Consider the following 19,020-nt stretch of genomic DNA (forward strand, 5'->3'; position numbering starts at 1 on the left):
AGGTGCGGGGGCACACACCAAAAAAAAAAAAAAAAAAAAAGCTGGGCTGAGTGCAGAATCAGTCCAATCCAGGGAGAAATCTGGCAAATAGTCTTGGCCAGCTCCTGTTTTTCTGAAAACATAGGTGCCAGAAGGGCATCCGGTAGCAGCTGCCAAGTTCAATACTAGGACTCCACTCCACAGACAATTCTGTCACCCCATTGTGGGTGTCCTGGATGCCCAGAAAACCCACATCTCTTGATAAAGTCCTCCTGTGGTAAGTCTGCAACCCCTCTGCACCCAGCCCCTCTGCTGACAACCCCTCTGCACCCTGCCCCTCTGCTGACACCCCCTCTGCACCCTGCCTCTTTGCCAAGTGGGGAGGGATGCATTCCAGAACTCCAGTGGCAGGATCTGCCCTTGCCGGGATCATGCAGACTTGGCATTTTCCAGTACCTACTGTTGCTTGAGGTTTCTTATAATAGAGCAGGATGGGCGACACGACTTCTCGTTTTGTAATTTGGTACATATGTATGTGTTTTATACATACATGTTATGTGTCTATATGTACACATGGCAATACATACGTGTATATGTATACATATATATGTATGTCAACGAATAACCTAAATATATGATCGTATGAAACAAACTGTTTATCCCTGTTCCATAAACTTCATATCAATTCAATAAATAAAATTTGTTCAAAATCCAATCATCCCAACACATTAACATTTAATTTTTCCCTATTTTCTGTCTGTCATTGAATATTAAAAGTTTTGCTTTTTTACTATTTCACCTCTTTTCTAGGTAGTCCATAATTTTAAAACAATATATATGGCACCACTTGGTCTTCACAGCTTTCAAGACAGGACTGTCAAGGCAAGGACACTCCTTAGGGGACCCTGTCTCATAAAGTCAAATTATGCGGGATGAGTCAGTGACGCAGGAGCTAAAAACAGTGTCCCTTTAAAAATGTGCATGCCTTTCAAATGGAATAAGTAAAGTACTTGCAGATGCAAATGGTTTCAAGTTTCACTGGAGACCCAGCGAGAGCGGCTGTTCTCAAAGTTGCCAGGCAGTGTGGAAACGCCCGCTGAGGGGCACACAGTGAGGCGGCCACTGGCTCTGTGTCCTTGGGGAAGCCCCTTCTGCGGTCCCCTCCATTGTCTGCGTGACAAAGTGGACGCAGAACTCCCCCATTTCCTGCCCAGGGCGGGTGAGGACCCTGCACACACACGGTGTGTTTGTGAGCTGTGCAGAGTGGGGTCTCCCTGGCAATGGCCACAGCCTCCAGAGGCGCTGACACCTCCTGTCTAACTGATAGACAGTTTCTGCCTCTTCTTGTTTGGGGATTGGAGAGGGAAGTGCGTCTGGATGACTACTAAGGTAAATATGGAATAGGCAGCGCGTCTTCCCTTTCTTCTCTCCCTTCCCACGCACCTGCCTGGCTCCCCGGCTCTCCCGCCCTGGCCAGAGTCAATGTGAGCTGCAAAGTCCATATGTGAACAGCTGTGGGCAAGTCGTGCAACAGTGCTCATGGGACTTACTACACATCTAAGCCGCTGAACTTCAGCTGGACCCCAAATGGCCTTGGTCACGTTTTGTTTCTGTTTTGTCATTTCCGGCTGCATCTCCCACAGTCTCAGCCCTGCGCTCCTTGCTCTGCCTTCTCCTCCCCACAGCTTCTTTGCAGATAACATCCTGGCCGTATTATGCAACTGAACCCATATTATCCGGGGGAAACTTACCCTCCTCTGCTCTCTAAACCTTCCTTTTCCTTCTGGTTTTGGAGAAAGAGGAGCTCCTTTCCATCAATCAGGTCAACCTCTTCCTGTTTCCTTTCTTCATTCTTCGTTATTTTCCACTCCTCAGTTTTGGACTCTTCTCTCGGTCAACAACTATATCCGAATTCTTCCAGCTGTAAAACCAACAAATGAAAGGCCTCGTGCACCAAGGCTGCCCCCGCGTGCGGCCCCCCGAGCTGTGTGGCCTTGGCCTGGAGCACAGCCCCGCTGCCACCTTCCTGCACTCCGTGGGGGAGATGGGCGGTGCACACTACCCAGAAGTGGAATGTGCATTTCACAGAAAATGACTAATTTAAGGAGAAAATTAAAGCAGAAAACGGGGTGAGAATGGCAGACGCGTGTGTGGGCACCGCAGCGTACACGCTTAGGATCCCGAGCTTACTTTTCTAGGGCCCGTGTGTTGGTGCGCATGCGCGTGCGCCCCCACCACCTGAAATCTTGGTAGTGCCTGTTAACCCGGCAGTAGACCCATGGGTGAATTTACTCTCTTCTCTGTGTCTTTCTGTATTTTCCACGCTTTCTGTGACGAATAACATCATACATACCGCTACTTCTTTTTTTTTTTTTTTTTTTTTTTTTTTTTGAGACGGAGTCTCGCTCTGTCGCCCAGGCTGGAGTGCAGTGGTGCGATCTCGGCTCACGGCAAGCTCCGCCTCCCGGGTTCACGCCATTCTCCTGCCTCAGCCTCCCAAGCAGCTGGGACTACAGGTGCCCGCCACCACGCCTGGGTAATTTTTTGTATTTTTAGTACAGACGGGGTTTCACCGCGTTAGCCAGGATAGTCTCGATCTCCTGACCTCGTGATCCGCCCGCCTCGGTCTCCCAAAGTGTTGGGATTACAGGCGTGAGCTACCGCACCCGGCCACATATCACTTCTTCTATTACGCATTCACTGCACACCAAGCACTTCTATTGGGCGTTCACTACACACCAAGCCTAAGTAAGGGCTTTCTGTGCACGCTCTCATTTCATGCTTATGACACTCTGAGAATCAAGACCATTTTGACCCCTGTCTTACAGATGAGGAGGCTGAGGCCTAGTGCTCCCAGGGGGCTTGGTCAAGAGCAGGAGGCGGAGGTGGTGGAAGGCTGTTTCCCTGCGGTGAGTGCTCACACGGTTGGCTGTGATTTCTACGCGGGGTCTCACAGGCCGGTGCTCTCAGGAGCCACACCTGAAGAATGGCAGGACCCAGGGTGGGCAGAAGAGGGAGGTGAACTGAGGAACAGTTGCAACAGAGGCCTCGGCCAACCCCATGGAGGGCTCTGAATCTGAGAGCCCTGAGAGTCGCTCCCCCTGAGGCAGGAGGCCAGGCGTTGCACCCATGCGCTGGCCACTTGCTGGGGGTAGGCTGTGTCCAGGGAGGGTACCTGTGCTTGGGTGAGGTGCCCTTCAAGAAGGGCAGTTCCTGGAGAGTCCCCAGATAGGGGTTGTCAATAGTTGACGCTTTCTGCAGCTGGCGGGACAGCGCTTGGTTGAGGGGGACTCTGGGTGGCCCACTACAGCGTCTACCACAAATGCCTACCTGCTCTCCAGGACACATTCAAATCTCGCCACCCACAGGAGGCCTTCTTAGATTCCCATGGATCAGAATGGGCCTGGGATGCTCTCTTCCCATGTCCCTCAGGCTTGCTTGAGCTGTCTCAGGTATGACAGCTGTTGTGGGTTTGAAAGGCTCTGCCACTAGACTGTGATTCCCTGGGGAAGCAATAATCCCCTTTGGGGACATCACTGACTTCAAAACGGTTAAGGGTAAAAGGCAAAAGACCTGCCCCTTTGGGGACATCACTGACTTCAAAACAGTTAAGGGTAGGCCAGGCGCGGTGGCTCAAGCCTGTAATCCCAGCACTTTGGGAGGCCGAGGCGGGCGGATCACGAGGTCAGGAGATCGAGACCATCCTGGCTAACATGGTGAAACCCCGTCTCTACTAAAAATACAAAAAATTAGCCGGGCGTGGTGGCGGGCGCCTATAGTCCCAGCTACTCGGGAGGCTGAGGCAGGAGAATGGCATGAACCTGGGAAGCGGAGCTTGCAGTGAGCCAAGATTGCGCCACTGCACTCCAGCCTGGGTGACAGAGCAAGACTCCATCTCAAAAAAAAAAAAAAAAGGGGGGGGGGTGTAATAGGCAAAAGACCTGCTTCTGTGGCCAGGCAGCGTGCCTTGGGTGTCACTTGTACCTGGCTTGGGAGTTGTCTAGGGATGACTTTGGGCTGCAGTTGGTGTTCCTGGAAGGTCACAAGACATGGCTGCTCTTCCAGATTTGGTGTGGGTGAGTCCGCTGGGAGTGCTGGCGCTTTCACACTGCTTGGAGGGTTCTGCCCCCCAGTGTAACTCACCCAAACTCACTAAAGCAGCAAATGGCAGCTCCAAGACTTAGCCTCAAGGAGGTGGATATCAGAAGGCGGACATCAGAAGGCATTTGATGAGGAAAGGACTCAGGTGCGGCCGCACCTGGCTGTCTGTGGGTGAGGGCCTGGACATTTGGGTCCTGAGCAGATGGGTCCTGGGTAGGTGGAGTAGGTCTTGGGCAGCTGGGTCTTGGGCAGGTGGAGTGGGTCTTAGGCAGGTACATCCTGGGTAGGTGGGTTCTTCTGGGAAGGAGGGGTGGGTTCTGGGCAGGTGGATTCTGGGCAGTTGGATTGGAATAGGTGGGTCCTGGGCAGGTGAATTCTGGGCAGGTGGGTCCTGGGCAGGTGGATTCTGGCCAGGCAGATTCTGAGAAGATGGGTTCAGGGAAGCTAGATTCTGGACAGGTGGGTCCTGGGCAGCTGGGTCATGGGCAGGTGGATTCTGGGCAGGTAAGTTTTGGACGGATGGGGTCCTGGGCAGGTGGGTCCTGGGTGGGTGGGTACTGGGCAGGTGGGTCCTGGGCGGGTGGGTCATGGGCAGGTGGATTCTGGGCAGGTAAGTTTTGGACAGGTGTGGTCCTGGTCAGGTGAGTCCTGGGTGAGTGGGTCCTGGGCAGGTAAGTTTTGGACAGGTGGGGTCCTGGGCATGTGGGTCCTGGGTGGGTGGGTCCTGGGCAGATGAGTTCAGGGCAGATGAGTCTTAGGCAGGTGGATTCTGGGAAGGTAGATTCTGGGCAGGTGTGTCCTGGGCAGGGGAGTTCTGGGCAGGTGAGTGTTAGACAGGTGGGTCTTGGGCAGGTGGGTCCTGGGCAGATGGATTCTGGGAAGGAGAGTTTTAGACAGGTGAGTCTTGGCCAGGTGGATTCTGGGCAGGTGGGCCCACAGATGACAGGCCTTTAGCAGGGCCGAGGGGAAAGGGGAATGGAGAGGCTTACAACTGTCATCCAAGTTTCATCCTTTTATGGTTTGAGGGACATTGCTTTTCAAAGCCTGATGTATACAGTTTATTAAAATAAAACCTTTCCCACACAAGACGAAAGAACAAAGCTTGGGAAGTGGATGCTTACAGTTTGTTGGAGGTGGCACAGCGTAGTTGTTGCAACCACGGGCTCTGGGCAGGCTGACTGTGTTTGAACACTGCCTCTACTGCTTCCCGACTACAGGACCAGTGGCCAGGCCACAGTTTTCTCATCTGCAAATAGGGAGAGTGGCAGGACCTACTTCATAGGCTGTTTGAGGCTTAAGTGAGTTAATATTTTTAAAGCATGTGGAATAGAGCATGATACAAAATAAATGCTATATAAAGACTCAATAAATAGATTTGGTTGAAAGACATATGAGAAAGCACTTTGAAAAGAGTCAGAAACTGATCTAATAACTTGATATGTGATGTGGGAAAATCATTGCATCCTGCCATGTCAGCGTATTTAGCTGTGAACTGGGCAGAGAGTTGCAGTTACCGAAAGCATGCCCGTGTATTTGTTGGTGTTCTTTAAAGAATATTATACTGCTCTGATAGTGGGACTTTGTAGTTGAAAGGGGTTGCCCAGAGGTCATTTGCTCCCTAAAAACTTAGCAAGGGGCCGGGCGCAGTGGCTCATGCCTGTAATCTCAGCACTTTAGGAGGCTGAGGCGGGTGGATCATGAGGTCAGGAGATTGAGACCATCTTGGCTAACATGCTGAAACCTCGTCTCTACTAAAAATACAAAAAAAATTAGCCAGGCATGGTGGTGGGTGCCTGTAGTTCTAGCTACTTGGGAGGCTGAGGCAGGAGAATGGTGTGAACCCGGGAGGCGGAGGTTGCAGTGAGCCAAGATCACGCCACTGCACTCCAGCCTGGGCGACAGGGCGAGACTCCGTGTAAAAAAAAAAAAAAAAAGTAGCAAGGAAAGTAAGCAGACTACAATGGAACTAATACGCAATATTGCAAGTGGGAAAGGACGTTCGTATTCAAACCACATCCCTCTGCCCTGGTAAAAGTGAAATGGTTTCAAATGGCTTTGCAGCTACCTTCAGATGGAGGTGGTCTGCGGGTGCAGGCAGTGTCCGCAGGCACAGGGATTTAACCCTTTCCAGAATCTCTCTTCTCCCATCCCCGTAAACCATGTGCTTCTTTAGAAAGCAGGGCATTCGTATGACATTGAGTAGCTTGCAGAACCTGTTTTTTCCCATCCCAAATGATAGTATTCTAGAATGTACATTGTTGTAATGGCACACAATTGTTGCTGAAGCCACAGAGGTTTTACAATGGGATGAACAATGTTGCTCCCATCTTAGTTAAATTTGTGAAACACTATTTGATTGAATGCATTTATAATATTAAAGATTCGTAATATCTTGCAGGAGAACACAAATATCTAAGTGAACATTTGTGACCTTTGTAAAATCCACAGAAAGCAACATTAAAATTTAATGTAAACCATCCCAAATGAAGGGGTTTTTGTTCTGTTTTGTTTTTGTTTCATTTTGTCTTTGTTTTGTTTTGTTTTTGAGATGGAGTCTCGCTGTGTCTCACATGCTGGAGTGCAGTGGTGCGATCTCAGTTCACTGCAACCTCTGCCTCCTGGGTTGCAGTGATTCTCTTACCTCAGCCTTGCGAGTAGCTGGGATTACAGGTGCGTGCCACTACACCCAGCTAATTTTTTGTATTTTTAGTAGAGATGGGGTTTCACCATGTTGGCCAGGCTGGTCTCGAACTCCTGACCTCAAGTGATCCGCCCGTCTCGGCCTCCCAAAGTGCTGGAATTACAAATGTGAGCCACGGTGCTTGGCCCCCAATTGAAGGTTTTTAGAGCAATATCTGTGTCGTCACATTGGCTACGGATATCCATTTTGATTACTGGTTCACCTGTTAAGGTCCCTGCTATGATGCAATCAATGTGACATTCTAATTGGCATTATAGATGGAACTGTCTACAATGGTTATACTATAATGTTCAAGAAATATGCCCGAAGGCAGTAAAGATTCAACTACTCACCAAGGACTTAGGCCCCATTTACTCGGTGTTGGGGGTGGGAATGCACAGTCAATGGGAACAGCATCCCCCGTTCAAAAAGCCGGCCATTCAGGAGAGGTGACAGACACACATAGGAGGTTGAGGAACGCCATCCTGTAAGCTCTAGGAAGAGCAGGAGCTCTGCAGAAGCAGAGGCAGAAAGACACTCGGGCTGGTCAAGCGGCTGAGTCCCAGTGACTGTAGCTACAGATGCCATTGACGATGATGATGATGGTGATGGTGATGATGATGATGATGGTGATGATGACATGAAGGCAGGCCTGTGGGGTGCGGGGGCTTGGCTGGCAGGACTTGTTTCCCTGGCTTGGTGGGTTGCTCGGCGGCGGGAAGAGGAGGTGAGCGCTGAGTGGAGATGAAACAGATAATGGGGTTCTGCCAGGAAGAGCCCGAGAAAAGCCCCGGCAGGTGGGTGTCTCAGTTTCTTCTCTTTCATTTCTGTCCCAGGGCAGCTCCCCTCCCCTTCCCATGCCTTCCCTTCTTTAGTCGCTATGGAGCCCCCATTCATGAATGAAGTTACCAAGTGTCTCTTCCATGTCACACACTGTGTGTTTCATAGGTATACAAACACTGTGTGTTTCATAGGTATACAAAAAATTTCATTTCATCCTCAGATGTGCTAGGCATTCTTGAAATTTCAGGAAACCAGCCAAAAATCACAATATCATCTGTTTAGCCTCCTTCCTCCAGCACCCTTGTGCCCATAATGAAATATATGCCCACACGCCTCTGCTCTGCTTCCATGAAATTGTGTGCAACTCCCAAGAAATGACCATATCCTAAAATCAACTTTCATATAGACCAAAAACTCATTGAAACATCGAGATGATTATAATAATGACCAATCTCATATAGGGTTTTTCCAAACAAATTTATTTATCCAAGTGTAGATTTAGAGTATATGAATTAGATACGTGTGCGTTGATCCCACGTCGAGGGAAATTTAGTCACCAATTCCCCCTATTTTCGTCTGACTCCTTTTCTAGGAACTACGATAGCATATAATTTAGGAGTTGAAAAGAAATAATAGTGCATGAAGAATACAGTTCCCAAAATGAATAGACGGATCTGTCATTTTCAGTATAGTGTATTTAGAAGAATAGATGGTTTGACTTTTAACCATTTTGGTATCTTATTGCTCTTACCACTGGCAGAGCAAAGTCAGAGTCTGCATTGGCAGAGGACAGCATTTTACTTGAAAATTCTCTAAAAACAGTGTTCTCTGCTTATGTAGACCTAGTCGCTTCTGTGAAACTCCCTGACGGTGGTATCTGGTCAGAAGATGCCTCACGGGGGTAAGCCGGTGGAATTTCTCGCAGAATGAGGTTGTCCTCATCCGTTGAAGCAAAATCTCCTCTTGCCGAGTGCCTCTGTTTTCTCTGAGTTTGAGTTCAGAGCAATTTTTTAACGCACTGGAGGGAGCCAGGCAGACGGTGAGGCCCAGCAGCAAGGAATGCGATGGAACGCAGCTCCGAGCTGCTAGGGTACTGTTTCTTTTTTAACTTTAACTTTTATAGATTTGCTACCCTTTAGGCTCCCATAACATATTTTCCTGTTAATAAAGAAATTATTTCATTGTCTTATGATGGCTAGTTCCTCACACTCCATTGTGCGCTGTTGGAAGGTATGATTGTGTCTTCTTCCATATCTGCCAGCCCAGCTGGGTGACGTTCATGTGGGAGACACCGTCAGTCTGACGGGCGCCGCTCCTCCTCCCTGGTATTTACTCCGATCCCAGTTCCAACCTGAAGACCTTGGTTCCAGGGACACTCCACTGGGATGCATTTTGCTCATTTGTTTTCTTATATTTATTTATTTATTTTATTTATTTTTGAGACAGAGTCTCACTCTCACTCTGTCCCCCAGGCTGGAGTGCACTGGCGCAATCTTGGCTCACTGCAACCTCTGCCTCCAGGGTTCAAGCAATTCTCCTGCCTCAGCCTCCCAAGTAGCTGGGATTACAGGCGCCTACCACCATACCCAGCTAATTTTTCTATTTTTAGTTGAGACAGGGTTTCACCATGTTGACCAGGCTGATCTCAAACTCCTGACCTCAGGTGATCTGCCCATCTTGGCCTCCCAAAGTGCTGAGATTACAAGCATAAGCCACCGCGCCTGGCCGGTTTTCTTATATTTAAAATGGAATGGAGTGTGTGTGTGTGTGTGTGTGTGTGTGTGTGTATGTATGTGTGCTTGTTGATTCTGTTTCTCACATTTTATCACCAACTCTTAAAGGCAGGTGTGAAATCTTTTACTTTATATAATTGTGTGCACCTGGACACTCACAAATTATTTTTGTTGTTTTTTAGAGATGGTTGGCGGGGTGGGGCAGGGGAGTTTCACGATGCTGCCCAGGCTGGTCTCGAACTCCTGGCCTCAAGTGTTCTTCCCACATAGGCCTCCCAAAGTGCTGGGATTACAGGCAGGAGCCACTGCACCCGGCCAGGAGTTCTTCGCTGGCTAACACCGTCTGGAAGACAATTTACCTGCCAGTGGGTCTTTACAGAGAAATTTTGCATTTTGTTCATTTTATTTCAAAATAATAATCACTTGGTATTTCTTTAATTAAAGTGAAGTTTTCACAATAGACTTCATTTTTTAAAAGCAAGCAAGATTTCTCAAATCTGCTGTGTATATTTTATGAAACTCTGCACCTTTCTTTTTTTTTTTTTTTTTTTTTTTTTTTGAGACGAAGTCTCGCTCTTGTCCCTCAGAGTGGAGTGCAGTGGTGCAATCTCAGCTCACTGCAACGTCTGCCTCCCGGGTTCAGGCAATTCTCCTGCCTCAGCCTCCTGAGGAGCTGGGATTACAGGCACCTGCCACCACGCCTGGCTAATTTTTGTATTCGTAGAGAGAAGGTTTCACCATGTTGGCCAGGCTGGTCTCCAACTCCTGACCTCAGGCAATCTACCTGCCTCGGCCTCCCAAAGTGCTGGGATTACAGGCATGAGCCACTGTGCCCGGCCTCTGCGCCTTTATTTCAATACGTATTTACTTTGGTTAAGGCAGGCTGCTAGAAAACATCCTCTAACCTGAAAGCCAGAATAAAGCCTATTTGGAAACCCGCTGACTCAATACACCATTCTTTTGCCACCAATTCCATAGCATTTCCCTGTCCCCCTGATTGGCCTGACAGGTGTGGTCTCTGTTCGGCCTCCTGGGTCCCATCCCACATGATGTCCGAGCTCTGAGTGCCTGGGCAGCTCATCCACATGGAGCCTTTGCTTCTCCTCTTTCCCCTGTGTTTTCTTTCCCATTAGTCCTTCTAAAGACAGGGTAGGGAGGGAAATTAAAGTGAGGTTGGGGAATATCTACGGATTCACTATTTCCAGACCCTAATTAACAGGTCATTTAGGACTTTTTCTCCACTCTAAGCGTACCAGGCTCCAGGACCCTGATGCCGTCTTCCCGTCACGTGAGCCCATCCCTTAGAACAAATCTCCCTCTCGCCGTATATTTTCATTCCGTGGGTTCTATGTCCCTGGAGAACCCTGGCTAGTACGAGGTGGAATTGGACAGTATTTGTCTTTTGTGACCAGCTTTGTTCACGGAACAGAATATTTTCAAGATTCATCCAAGGTGTAGCCTGTATCAATATATCATTACATGTGTATCACATGTTGTTTATAGATTCGTCAGGGTGGACATTTGGGTTCCTTCCACCTTTCGGCTCTTATGAATTGTCTCTTCTTTATCTAAGTCAATGTGGTGGTGGAAGGCATAGGTCGCCCAGTCCAGCCTGCTGTTTTCATTGTTCTACAATTTTCACAAACCTCAGTGAATGACTAATACTTTAAAGGGGAGATTTTACATCGAAATCCCACCTCTGGCTTCTCTCAGAGATGAGGCAGTGCCTGGCCAGGACTGCCCTTCCTCGGGGCCATGCTGGGTCCCCGCTCTTGCCAGTGGTCCCTGGCTGCTTCTCGTGGGGACCACACCCCTGAACCAGGAGGATTCATATTTACCAAACTCAGCTGCCTTCTGCCCCTGGGGACTCAGCCTGGAGTGGAGGTGGGTGGGGGTGCTCACCAGGCAGGCGTCTCTTCTGAGAGGTTGGAGGTCATACTCATCATTAAATATCTTTAACGTTATTTGGCTTAGAGCTTACTATAGTATTTTCTTTCTTCCTTTCCTCTTCCTTTTTTTATTACAAAATATTACTTTTCTAAAATTCCCATCATGGTTTAAAAATTCATACATCATTTAAGGACCGTAGTTGGGATTGTAAAATGCAGACGAAACCCATGATTCTCCACGGACTTTTGAAACTCCACCACTCCGCGTGGCCTCCTTCTGGTGCTCCAGCTCTTGGTATCCCTACCCGGCCAAACAGCTGTCCCCTAAAAGTCTGAATGCACAGGCCAGGGAGAGTGCCGTGCGTTGGCTGCCCGAGGTGATGCCTTGGGTACAGTCGTGCAACTGTGTGAGCTGGTGTGCAGCCCCTCGGCAAAATATCTGCTGCTGAGCACTGGGTGTGTGTGTGAGTGTGTGTGCACACATCTTTCCATGAGAAACTTTCATCAAAGCTTAGAGCCCTGTTTTGGACCAGGGAAGGGGAGGGCTGAGTGGCATGCATTGCTTCCTTGGGGGCCCTCTGGCTGCCTGGATGGCTTTCCACAAAAGAAGTGGGTTTATGAGAGGCAGGAGGCGGAGAGACACTGGTTTCCCTTTATTACTTGAAGAAAAAGGAAAACTCCTCACTGGAAGAATGACAGCTGTTGATATAAACAAGTGTTTTTGATAAAATCTATCCTCCTAGCCCAATAGAACGAAGGTGAGCGTTTTGCTAGGAAATGCCTTTTGGAGAAAAAAAGTTAGCACACACATGTTTGGATTACTTTATAAAAACATTCGTTTATTTACTTGCTTGTTTTTAAATTGTGGTACGATGTAAAACCATTCCACCCCAATTCCCCTTCTCTCAGCCCCTCTCATCTACCGTCATCTACTTACTGTGGCTATGAATTTGTCTATTCTAGACGTTTCATCGGTGTGTGTGATGGCTAATGTTATGTGTCATTAGCACTTAACTAACCCAACACTTGGTTGGGCCACAGTGTCCAGATATTTGGTTAAACATTATTATTGTGGATGTTTCTGTGAAGGTATTTTTTGGATGAGATTAACATTTCAATGAGTAGACTTGGAGTAAAGCGAATTCATCTCCACAGTGCAGATGAGCCTCGTCCGATCAGTTCACAGCTTGAGAGAAAAAGACTGGTCTCCCCAGAAGGACGTCTGCAGCTCTTCCCAGCGTCCCCAGCCTGTCCACCTGCCCCAGTCAATCATGGCCTTGCCCTCCTCCACAGTCAGGTGAGCCCATTCCTTAAAACAAATCTCCCAGCCGGGCGCGGTGGCTCACGCCTGTAGTCCCAGCACTTTGGGAGGCCGAGGCGGGCAGATCACAAGGTCAGGAGATCGAGACCATCCTGGCTAACACAGTGAAACCCTGTCTCTACTAAAAATACAAAAAAAAATTAGCCGGGCGTGGTGGCAGGCGCCTGCAGTCCCAGCTACTTGGGAGGCTGAGGCAGGAGAATGGCGTGAACCCGTGAGGTGGAGCTTGCAGTGAGCCGAGATCACGCCACTGCACTCCAGCCTGGGCGACAGAGCGAGACTCCGTCTCAAAAAAACAAACACACACACACACACACACACACAAATAAAACAAAACAAAAACAAATGTCCCTCTCTCCGTATATTTTCGTTTTGTGAGTTCTGTTTCCCTGGAGAACCCTGGCTAGTACGAGATGGAATTGGACAGTATTTGTCTTTTGTGACCAGCTTCGTTCACAGAACAGAATATTTTCAAGATTCATCCAAGGTGTAGCCTGTATCAGCATGTCATTACCTGGGTATCACATGTTGTTTATAGATTCGTCAGGGAGGACATTTGTGTTCCTTCCACCTTTCAGCTCTTATGAATCTAGTGCTGCTTCCAACATTAGTGCACAGGTTCCTGTCTCAGTCCCTCTTCTCAATTCTCTGGGTGAGGTGCTTCCTAGAGAGACCTGGTTCTTCTGAGTCGTCCCCGCAGCCCCTTGCCCTGGTTTGCATGTCAGGTTCCAATCGGGTAAACAATGGGGCTCTCGCTCAGATGTTCCCTTGACGGTCACCCTGGCCAGCACGTTGGCTTTAATTACGTGGATTGATTTGTGAATTGTCATCTCACTGTTTCAGCAACTGTAAATATCGGCAGTGCTGTGTTTCTTTATCACACTCTTTTGTGGGAAATAGACATGATCAATGTGTTCTCAAGGTCTGGTTTTTGCCAAAGCATCACATTTTTTCTGATAGAAATTTACTGTCCCCTTGGCAAGATCCATGTTATTGGAACATTTCCAGGAAGCCCTTTGGTGGCACGTGAGACCTGGCTCCGTGGCACCGGACAAATCTCCTGAAGCAGAAGTTTCAGTGGCTCCTGGAACAGCACCTCCTCTACGGGCAGCCAAGAACTCCCAGGAAGTCGGGGGGGCGGGGGTTGGGATGCACAGGCCACCAGCTCTGTCGGCTCTGGGGTGACACTAAGAGAAGAAAGACGGAGACAGCAGCTCTAGTCTCAATGCGTGTTCATCACATTCGTCACTAGGAGACCCCATTTCAGTGCGTTTGGTGATCAGAAAGATTGTATCTTTGCTAATGTGCTGATATTCACGGGCTGCACATCTGGCAGAAGGGGAGAGAGCAAGACCTCTGGGACGCTGTTATCTTGGCTGGAGTCCAGACCCCATTCTGATGTCGAGCAGATGACTTAACTTCTTCAGCCTCAGTTTCCTCTTTGTGACATTGGAATGATGCTGTTACCCACTTCTTAAGGACGTTATAAAATAACAGCACGTAAGAGCTGCTTTAAACTATGAAGAACTTTGTAAATGGTGGTAAGGTTTTATTTAATAGGAAGAGAATATGAGCAGGAAAAACTTTATTCATTTTTAAGATATAAAATGTGTGGAAAATTACAATGAATAGATTTTATAACACATCCTTTTTCTCTGTGTTCATTGCAGATTTTCACATAATTTTTTAAAAATCACCATATGTCGGCCAGGCGCAGTGGCTCACCCCTGTAATCCTAGCACTTTGGGAGGCTGAGGCGGGTGGATTACAAGGTCAAGAGATCGAGACCATCCTGGCTAACACAGTGAAACCCCGTCTCTACAAAAAACACAAAACTTAGCCGGGCATGGTGGCGGGTGCCTGTAGTCCCAGCCACTCAGGAGGCAGAGGCAGGAGAATGGCATGAACCTGGGAGGCGGAGCTTGCAGTGAGCCGAGATCGTGCCACTGCACTCCAGCCTGGGCGACAGAGCGAGACTCCTTCTCAAAAAAAAAAAAAAAAAAAAAAAAAAATCACAGTATGTCTGGAAATCTTGCCTTAAAGTAGGTCTTTTTAAAAAATACTATTAGGTCGCCTGTAATCCCAGCACTTTGGGAGGCCGAGGCGGGCAGATCACGAGGTCAGGAGATCGAAACCATCCTGGCTAACACGGTGAAACCCCATCTGTACTAAAAATACAAAAAATTAGCCAGGCTTGGTGGCGGGCGCCTGTAGTCCCAGCTACTTGGGAGGCTGAGGCAGGAGAATGGCGTGAACCCGGGAGGCGGAGCCTGCAGTGAGCCGAGATTGCGCCACTGCACTCCAGCCTGGGTGACAGAGTGAGACTGTCTCCAAAAAAAAAAAGATACTATTAGGTTGAACCACATAAAATTGCCACTTGTTCAGTCAAAAATGGTCAAATATAAGCAATTTCATGTGGTTTGTCTGGATATTTTTCTCAAAAAAAGTTTTAGCTGGAGATTGCATTCCTTAAAAAAATTGATATCAAATAAATGATATGTTCATGATTGAAACAGTATGTCATAAAAGCAAAGCTGCAATAATTATTGATGCCTACACTAATTTTAAATAGTCAAATTATGCTCCATGTCATTGCATTTTAGAGCTGAGAAGCACCTAAGAGATCATTAATCTAACATTGTTTTTAAGATATGGAAATTGAGTCTCAAAGAGGTTAATCACATATCCAGGACCAGAACTCATATTTCCTGATTTCTAATTCAGTACTTCCCCCCCATTCTATACAGCCACGCTATACAACATGCATATGAAATAGCCTGATTGTACAAGAGCCCTAGTGTTCTGTCAGATTTGCATATAAAAAGATTCTAAGAAATCACAGTTCTACTATAGCGTAAATAAGACGTAAATGAAAATATTAGCTGTTGAAATATTAAACATGTACTTAATGCTTTTGCTCACCTCTTTACACTTCAGGGCATATATATGACAAGCGATTTGGACCAACTCTTTCATGGATGGTCTTCAAGTACCTTCCCAGGACTCTGCCTCCCAAGTCCCTGAAGCAACTTAGCCCCATTCACCCCACCACCAAAAATGTGAGGAAAAAAAGATGTGGCCAGGTGCGGGCTCACGCCTATAATCCCAGCACTTTGGGATGCCAAGGTGGCCGGATCACAAGGTCAGGGGTTTGAGACCAGCCTGGTCAACATGGTGAAACCCGTCTCTACTGAAAATACAAAAATTAGCAGGTATGGTGGCACATGCCTGTAGTCTCAGCTACTCGGGAGGCTGAGGCAGGAGAATTGCTTGAACCTGGGAGGTGGAGGTTGCAGTGAGCCTAGACTGCGCCATTGCACTCCAGCCTAGGCAACAGAGCAAGACTCCATCCCAAAAAAAAAAGAAGAAAAGATGTATCCTGGTCTTCTGCACAATGTGCACTGTCCATCTGTTGGACATGGACTGATCATGGTCATGTTCCTGCTGGTGAGGAGGTGCCAGAAGGACATGTGTAGGAGAGACAGTGAGCGTGTGCTACTCGGAGCTTAGGAAGGGCTGTTCGTTGAATTGAAATCTGAACATGTTGATCTCATTCTTACGTTTGTAGGGGGAATCCCAAATTGTCAGCAACCCATCACTCCCAGGCAAAATCCAAACTGCTGGGCTGTCCCCTTGGACTGATTTGTGTGCTGGCTTTTGGGGACAGCTATCCTCTGCACAGTGGACACCAGGCTCTGTTAAGCTGACCTCTGATGTGCCTTGAGGTTGGTTACCTTGGTGAGTTCACTGTCCTCCCAGAGTTGGAGAAACCCTCCAAGGCGAGTTAAACTGGGTGGGTGATTGGCCCCAAACCGGAGGGTTAAATAACGGAAGTTATGCTGGAGTCAGGCTTGGAGGATTTGGCTTCATGATGTGCAGATTTTTTTTTTTTTTTTTTTTTTTTTTTTGAAGCGGAATCTCACTCTGGTCGCCCAGGCTGGAGTTTAATGGTGCGATTTTGGCTGACTGCAACCTCCACTTCCCGGATTCAAGAAATTCCTGTCTCAGCCTCCCAGGTAGCTGGGATTACAGGCACCTGCCTCAGCACCTGGCTAAATTTTGTATTTTTAGTGGAGACACGGTTTCACCATGTTGGCCAGGCTGGTCTCGAACTCCTGACTTCAGGTGATCCACCCTCCTGGGCCTCCCAAAGTGCTGGGATTATAGGCGTGAGTCACCGTGCCTGGTCTCCGTGCAGAATTTCAGGTGGTGTCAGGGCTGTGGTCATGACAGAGACACACAGAAGGGGAAAATCAGTCCTTTCCTTACCTGCTACCTCCTCAAGGCACCCACGGCTCTGTTTATGTGTTAGAGCATTTGGCCTACGTTTTGAGTATATAGCTCTGCTTCATTTCTTTGGCTGGGAGCCTCCTTTGGGCAGGCAGAGTGTATTTTTTTCTCTTTGGGTCCCCTGTTCCTATTACATAGGAGACATTCATTGAAACTGTGGAATGAGTGAATGGATGAATGAATGTGTATGTGCTCCGACTAGGACTTTGTTTGATGAATAGGCAGGGTGGACTTATGTAATATGATTTGAGTGGCATCATCTGCCACCAATTTGTGGAATGACGTTATTAAACATTCATCTGGTTGGATGAAAGGCTTCTTCCTGGCTGGCATGGCTTTTGAAATGTAGCACCCTGCAGGGGTAGAGTAGGGCAAACCTCTGAAGTCATTACCACCCATTAGCAGCTGAGTGTGAATTGGTTAATCAGCTCACTTCCCTCCTGGCGGCTCCCTGAGAGCAGGCCTGGAGGGCCCTGTGGGTCTGGGCTGGTGCAGAAGAGGCAGGGGGGTTTCAGGGCTGGGTGGGCTAAGTGTCAGGAAAAGACCTTCAGAGAGAAGAAGCGAGGAACTTAGAGGGGAAGGGGGCTTCAACAAACTCCTCCCAGCTTTTCCAGGAAGGCTGCCCCGGGTCCTCTAATAGGTGAGCTGGGACCTAAGACGCCCACCACCCCCAGGGTCAGGGGGATTCCTTTGTGTGTGTGCATTTGCCTTTCTACTTATTCTTCTTAAAGAAATTACCCATAAGCTGCCTAACAGTGCCTGGTCTACAGAACACTCAATAAATGTTGAAAAACAGCAAAATGTGGAAAGCTTGGTTTTGCAAACCAACCCTGACTCTCTCAAGAGTCAATAGGATGACGCTGGGCCAGTAGCTTCCTCTCTTGGGTTCTTTCTTCAGCATCAATTGCTGATCAGACCACGGCTCTGATGGGGGCTCGTGTGCGCGCCTGCGTGTGCATGCAGGAAAGTGTGGGGGGGGGGAGTGCATGTGGTGCGTGGTGGGGGTGTGCATGCATGTGTATCTGTGTGTGTGCACACGGGTGCAAGTGTGCGTAGGGGGAGTCTCTGTGAGTTGGGCTATTTAAATGTTTAAGGAAATGATCAGTATCAGGGCAATGTTTTTGAATAGTTAAATGTGATTCAAGAAAACTGTTTTAAGAAAGAAATAAACGGTGCTATGACAACCCGCGAGTTAAAAAGAGACCCGTATCTGGAAACAAGGGATAATGTGCCATGTTTTCCTGCAGGGCAAGCTGTGTCCCAGCCCCTCTGTTGGAAGACCTGAGCCACTGCAAACTGCTTTGGGGGCAGCTCAACCAAGGCACGTCCACAGCGCAACATGCCCCACACAAGTCCAACAGCCCAACACTCCTTTCCAACGCATAGGCCTGTTTTCCGCAGAAGGCACACAACTCACACATGCTCCGTTTCCATTTTGCAACCTCACATCCGTAGGTTTTTCTAACATTGTTATGTCCAACAAATTGCATCTTTTGCGGCACATGATAAAAAGAACTAGGTTAAGCTGAAATCGTGTAGCCACTTCCCATGGCCTGGTGAGGAAATCAGAGTGTGTTTTGCTTTGTATTCTATTCCCACCTCAAAGGCGGGATTAAAATAGCACTGCTTGTCACGTCTCATTATGGAAATCGGTGTGGCCCTCACAGGGGCGCAGTCAGTTCGGGACTAGGAGCTGCTCTGAAGGTGTGACCTGCCTGCAGTCCAAGACCACAACCTGTCATTTCAGAGCAGGGAAGACCAGCCAAATCTCCCAGCAGTCTTAATCGTATTCACAAAAAAAAAAAAGGAGGCAGAGGGTCATGGGTTTCCCCACTCCGTAAACTGCTTGCGAAAAGAGAATGGATTTCACAAATGACTCGCTTTGTTTGCTTTCTATTATCACATTGCACGGGCAGAAAGAGGCATGTTTTCTTCTGTTTTAAAATGTGCAAGAACCAGGGACACAGATCCCTGTTTCAAGAACATCTTTCAGATGGAAACGATTAGAATGCCCCCTCCTTACTTTCTTCATGCTCATCTCTTCTAATACGTTGGCTTTTCCTTGCCGGAAGTCAAGGAGCAAGCAGTAAGGAAGTGTACGCCTCTGCATTTGTTCTCTTAATTGTCACAAATAATTGGATTTTGGGAGAGAGACAGGAAGGGTCGAGGTGGGGCTACCTTATGTGAGGAGGCAGGAAGAGTTGTCCCAGGATGTTGCATTGCTCTGTTTTGTTTCTTTCTTTC

General features: G+C 48.1%; 1 long non-coding RNA gene across 2 annotated transcripts; it reads left to right on the forward strand.

The window, feature by feature from the left end:
- The first annotated feature begins 1,027 nt into the window (after nt 1-1,027).
- LOC101135180 (uncharacterized) lies at nt 1,028-18,500 on the forward strand. 2 transcript variants are annotated; one of them, XR_008673467.2, is made up of 6 exons: nt 1,028-1,368; nt 2,808-2,888; nt 12,321-12,462; nt 15,424-15,569; nt 16,055-16,224; nt 18,024-18,500. It is a non-coding gene; the product is annotated as an uncharacterized lncRNA (long non-coding RNA). The 2 variants fall into 2 exon arrangements; XR_008673469.2 differs by lacking the exon at nt 15,424-15,569 and having other exon boundaries at nt 18,024-18,499.
- Nucleotides 18,501-19,020: the final 520 nt, after the last annotated feature.

This window comes from Gorilla gorilla, chromosome 17 (genome assembly GCF_029281585.2).
Source record: "Gorilla gorilla gorilla isolate KB3781 chromosome 17, NHGRI_mGorGor1-v2.1_pri, whole genome shotgun sequence".
Taxonomy (NCBI): Eukaryota; Metazoa; Chordata; class Mammalia; order Primates; family Hominidae; genus Gorilla; species Gorilla gorilla.